Here is a 5861-nt window from a genome sequence, read left to right as displayed (position 1 = left end):
GATATAATAGAGTCAAGTCATCTAACAGATGCAGAGTTAAAAACACTAGTTATAAAGATGCTCAATGAACTTTTGGGAAGTGTAGATAAATTCAGTGAGTCTTTCAACAAAGACATTAAAAAGAAACAAAAACATAAAAATGGAAATGGAAATTATAAAAGGGAACCAGTCTGAAATGAAGAACACATTATCTGAGATGAAGAGTATATTAAATGGAATAAACAAAGGAATAAACAAAGTGAATAAAGAAAAGGATCAAATGCCCTATCTAGAGGGTGGGAAAGCCAAGGACACTCAATCAGAATGGCAAGAAGAAAGATGCCAAGACTATAAAAATAATTTAAGGAGCATATGGGACACTTTTAAAGGTCAAAATATCCATCTGATCCACGTACCTGATGGAAAAACAAGATGTTGAACAGCTGTTTGAAGAAATAATGATAGAAGACTTCCCTCACCTGGTGAAAGAAATGGACATAAAACCCCAGAAAGCTCAGAGAATCCCCAAAACCAGGGATCCAAAGAGACCCACACCAAGACACATCATAATTAAAATGCCAAAGTTTAAATACGAAGAAAGGATATTAAAAGCAGCAGGAGAAAAGGAGATAGTTACCTACAAGGGATCATCCATAAGACCGGCAGCAGATTTCTCAAAAGAACCTATGCAGGACAGAAGGGTTTGGCATAAAATATTCGACGTGATTAAGACCCAGGATCTACAACCAAAAATACTTTATCCAGCAAAGCTATCATTTAGAGTTGAAGGGCAGATAAAGCACTTCCCAGTCAGAAATAAGCTAAAGGAATTTATTACCACCAAGCCAGTATTACAGGAAATGTTGTTCACTTATATGCGGAATCTAAGGAATAAAAAGAACAAACTAATCAAAAACAAGCTCACAAATATAGTGGAAAATTTGGTGACGGACAGAGGGGAGGGAGGTTTGGGGGACTGGGAGAATGGGATGAAGGGTTAAAGAAGTACAAATTAGAAGCTTACGGATGGTCACAGGGATGGGGAGCGTGGCAGAGGGAATGCAGTTAGCATTAATACGTTGGCTAGGTGGAGGGTCAGGGAAGGAAGGGAGAAATTGGGGGGATCGTTTTATGAACTATATTGATGTCTAACCAATGTACTGGATACTTGAAACTAATTAAAATAAATAAATTAAAAAAAAAATGAAAAGCAACTCATTTCATTCCTTCATTCACTCACTCATTCACCAGCTATTTGTGATTATGTATCAGGAACTGCAACAGGTAGTGGGGATTCTACACAGAAATTGGACATGATTTCCATCCCATATGGAGCTAATAAGCTAATTAGGGAGAACAAAAGATAGGTGATTACAATGAGGTGTGATAAGCACTATAATGGGGACATCTTACTCTTGAAGTGGAGAGGAGGACTCTACACAGACAGGTGGAGAGGCTGAGTGGCCAGGGAGAATTATTTGGAAGAAGTGTTATCTAAGCAAAGATTTAAAGGGTGATTAGAAATTAACCAGGCAAAGATATAAAGGGAAAGTATTTAAAGCAGAGAGAAAAGCACATACAAATGCCCAGATATATGAGAGCTTGGTACATTTTTAAAAAAATAATCAAAGTTTAATATGGGGAAAGGGATTTGGGGAGAAAATAGGGAATAAGCGAGGCTAGGAAGATAATCAGGGATAGTTTCTGTAGCACTTTATATTTCAAGTGAAGGGAGTTTGGATTTTATCTTGAGAACAATGGGAACCATTGATGAATAATAAGCAGGACCATAACATAACCAGGTTTGATTTTAGAGTGATCGCTCTTGCCACATGTGAAGAATAGACTGAGCAGGAAGGTGGGAAGAGACAAGCAAAGGAAAGGGATACTTGTTAGAGGCTCTAGCAGTACTGTAGGTGAGAGATGAGGGTGGCTTCCTCTGGGGTGGAGGGAGTGGAGATGGAGACAGGTGGAAGGATTCAAGGAGTACTGTGGAAGGAAAGACAATGAGGTTTATTGAATAGTTAGTTCTGGGAGGAGAAAAAGAAACCATGATGCTCAGCTTCCTGCTTAGCCAAAAGAGTAGTACCATTTGCTGATAGAGTCCACACTGACGTCCAGTGTCCCTGGGATATGTCAGTAGTTACACTGGGTCTTGGATGAATAAAACCAGATTGGATAAATGCAGATCACAGGAATCATCATGGAAGTTTGACGGCTGATGGTCATTTGCCCTATTATTTTTAAGTGTCCCCTATTTGGACATTTTCCCTTTTACCATAGGTTACCAACCTGATGAAGGGGAAGGGATCTGGATTAAGAATCAGGAGACTTGGGTTCTTGTCCAAGGTCTGCCACCCAGAGACTGTATGGCCCTGAGGAAATCCCTTTCAGTCTCTGGGTTTCATTGTCTGCAGAATAACAAGATTAAAATGATCCTCAAGTCCATTTCAGTCCATAACATTCTATTGTCATGGTTCCAGTTGGTTCATTCAAATGTACTCTTCAAAAATAAACTGTTAGTAAGACACTGAACAAAAAAAAATGTCATAGACAGCAAAACTCCCCTTTTTTGATATCAGAAATACTTTTTAAAATCTTTTTGATAGTAAAAAGGTATCCTGATTTAATACTGATCTCTTGGTTTGGTTATTCTAGCAATAGCTGACGCTTTGTCATTTAGCTTTTCCTGCTGTCTCACACAGGTACCCATAACACTGTACCTGCATAACACAGTACCAGAAATTTAAACCCCTAAATTTTTAATAAACAAGAAAATATCAATAAACACTTAACTTTGAAAATTATCTTCCCATCTATTTTCTAGTATTATTTTGAGTCACAATAAAAGAACAAAGAAAAAGAAAAGCAGTTTCCAACTTGTTTCATTCCTTCTGGAAGACTATATTCCAGGTCTCATTTCTTGATAATAATTTCCTTTGCTATTGTGAGTCCCTTGCAGAAAATATATCTGAAATAGCTATGGAGACTGCTTCCTTCCATGGTTACATGGTCAGTAGTAGCAACCCGATTCGACAGAAAATAAAATCAAAGCAAATTTGCTCTCGCATCTACTTTAAACTCCATGACCTGTAGAATATTTCCATTGCCTTGTCTCATGCCACCTCAACACAGTGGCACAATGCCTGGCACATGGTAACAAGAGCTGTCATTATTGAGTCTTTCGTAATGCCAAGGACCGTACTATGAGCTTACCATACATATCTTAGTTTTCACATCTATCCTCTGAGGCAAGTTTTATTATTATCCACGTTGTACAGATGAGGAAATTAAGACTCAGACAGTAACTTTCCCAAAGTCCCTTCACAAGTAAAAAGTGATAGAGCCTAGGGCTCAAACTCAAGCCATCCGAAGTCAGAGTTTGAGCCCTGACAACTGGTCTCTATGGCTTCCATGTAAGCAGTCAATGAGTATTAGAGTTAAAAGGATGGGTAGATGCATGGATGCTGTCATCATTTCCTCCCAGGACAGCGTGTCCCCACTTCCCTGTTTCTGTTGGTCCACACTGTAGTCCTGACAACCTATAGCTTAAGAGTGCTTCCTACCCTATATCCCTTGACACAGTCCACACATCAGATCATATTCTAGAAGCAATAAGGTCTTTGCTCTCCAGAGCTTACATTCTAGAGGAGGAGGCAGACAATAAATGAGCAAACGAAGGACTTGCAGGTTGTAGAAAGTGTTTGGAAGGCAATAAAATATGACAAGAGGATAGTGAAAGTGATTGGAAAAAGAGCTATTTTCATTTGTCTTATTAATGTTCTTTCCTCTAGCTATTCCCACTGCCAGATCTCAAAAAGAAGTCCAGATCTTAGAATCTTTATTCTCACAATAGTCTCATAACTGGTCTCTCTGCTTTCAGGTTCTTTTTCCTTTGTTTTATCATGACGACCTTTTTAGAATAATATTCCCAAAATGTTACTTTGTCATCGTGCTTTTTGCTGTACAATAGGTTTAAACATCTGGTCTTACAGCCAAGTCCCTCCAGCATTTGGTCTCATTTTACACACCCCAAAACATCTTTCTTCAACAAATGTATTTGAATCATCTATCACATGTTAGCCATGATACATACCTCAACACAAGCCACCTGGTGCTTTTGGCCAAGCTTCTTGAGTCCCCTACATATTCTATGTTCATTCCCACATGCCTGACACCAGAATAGTCTTTTCCGCTATCTACCTATCAAACTTTCTTTGTCATTTCAAGGCCAGCTCAAGTTCCAGTTTTGCAACTAAGTTTTCTCCATTTATGCTATTCTGCACTAATATCTTTTTTAAAATCACATTGGTTTCCATAGCTTTCTATTGCTATGCAATACTCCCCTATCATCACATGAATGTGTCTGTTTATACAACTGGGTTGACTGAAGGCTGTACATTTGGTCAGGACAAATTCCCTAGTGTCAATGGTCACAACAGCAGCAAAAATGTGTTTGAAACTTACCATGTGCAAAGCACTGTGCTAAGTGTTTTATACGTTTTATTACTCCTCCCACAGCTTTACGAAGAGATCACCCTTACTACCAGATAAGGAAACTAAGGCTTGGAGACATGAAATGACTTGCGTAAGGAGACACCGTTAGCAAATAGCAGACCTTGAATTTAAGCCTAGAGTGTGTAGTTTTAAAGTCTGCAACCTAACCTCTAAGCCATGCTGCCTGAACACAACCCTCCATGTTGTTTTATAATCCCTATTTGTAGCTGCTTCCTACAAAGACTCAAGACTCTTACAGGAAAAGACATGGTGCCAGGAGTGGTGTAATGAGGAAGAGGGACCATGTGTGACTCCTGTGCAGGGGTCCTTACTGTGAGGACTCAGTGAGGAGAAGCTGCAGCCACATCAGACCAGGAAGCAAACCTTCAACTGAGGAATGGGTAGATAAAAAGGAAAATACCTTGAACTCAAAGTCAATGCACAGGACAGCTGCGAGAGTCACTTCCAGGTGAAGATGACAAACACATCAAGAAACTCAAAAGAATCATACTAGTAACATCAGGGGGGATTCCAATGAACTTCCTCAGGTTTCTTCTTGAAGGTCAGTGGATCTGTGATAGCCCTGCTCCAAAAGAACTGGGAATGGAGGAAGGAGAGATGATTGACATTTATCAAGAACAAACAGCAAGCCATCCAACGGTTTAGACATTCTTTTAATTTTTTTCCTTTCCTTCATCCTTTTCTATTTTTAAAAATAGTTCTTTTATAATGTGATATTCAATGCTGAGTTGAAGCAGATCTCCATTCTCTCAGAGTTTCCCTTTAAAACATCTGGTGTTTTGAATCTCAATGCATATTATTCATTTTCATTGGATTTCCCCTTGCTAGGTTCTTGGGATCCAACTCCAGCCTCCTTCACATTGCCCTCACCTTTTCTAGAACTGGGAGTTTTCATGCTTTTCTGGGATGGGACCAATGGGAATGCACCCAGTGATTTCCCCATGGGCCTAAAGTTCTGACCAGTGACTGCTTCACCACTGGACCTTCTGTGGATGTCTCAGTTCGTTCAGGATGCCATAACAAAATACCACAGACTGGGTTGTTTATAAACAAATATCTATTTTTTCATAGTTCGGGAGGCTGGAAGTCCAAGATCAGGGTACCAGCACAGTTGGATGTGGGCCCTCTTCCTGGTTAGACTTCTTGTGTCCTTGCATGGACACAAGATGGAAAAGGAGAGGGATCTTTCTGGAGCCTCTTTTATAAGTGCACTAATCCATTCCTGAGGGCTCCATCCTCATGACCTAATCACTTCCCAGAGGCCTACCTCCAAATACTATCACCTTGAAAGTTAGGATTTCAACATACGAATTTGAGAGAGACAGATCCCAACCATTGCAGTGGGAGATGAAATTTTTAAGAGG

General features: G+C 39.6%; 1 pseudogene; it reads left to right on the top strand.

The window, feature by feature from the left end:
- Positions 1-1123: 1123 nt before the first annotated feature.
- On the top strand, positions 1124-5142 carry LOC112475943 (annotated as a pseudogene).
- Positions 5143-5861: the final 719 nt, after the last annotated feature.

This window comes from Pteropus alecto, unplaced genomic scaffold, assembly GCF_000325575.1.
Source record: "Pteropus alecto unplaced genomic scaffold, ASM32557v1 scaffold92, whole genome shotgun sequence".
Lineage (NCBI taxonomy): Eukaryota > Metazoa > Chordata > Mammalia > Chiroptera > Pteropodidae > Pteropus > Pteropus alecto.
This window is presented reverse-complemented; position numbering and strand designations above follow the sequence as displayed.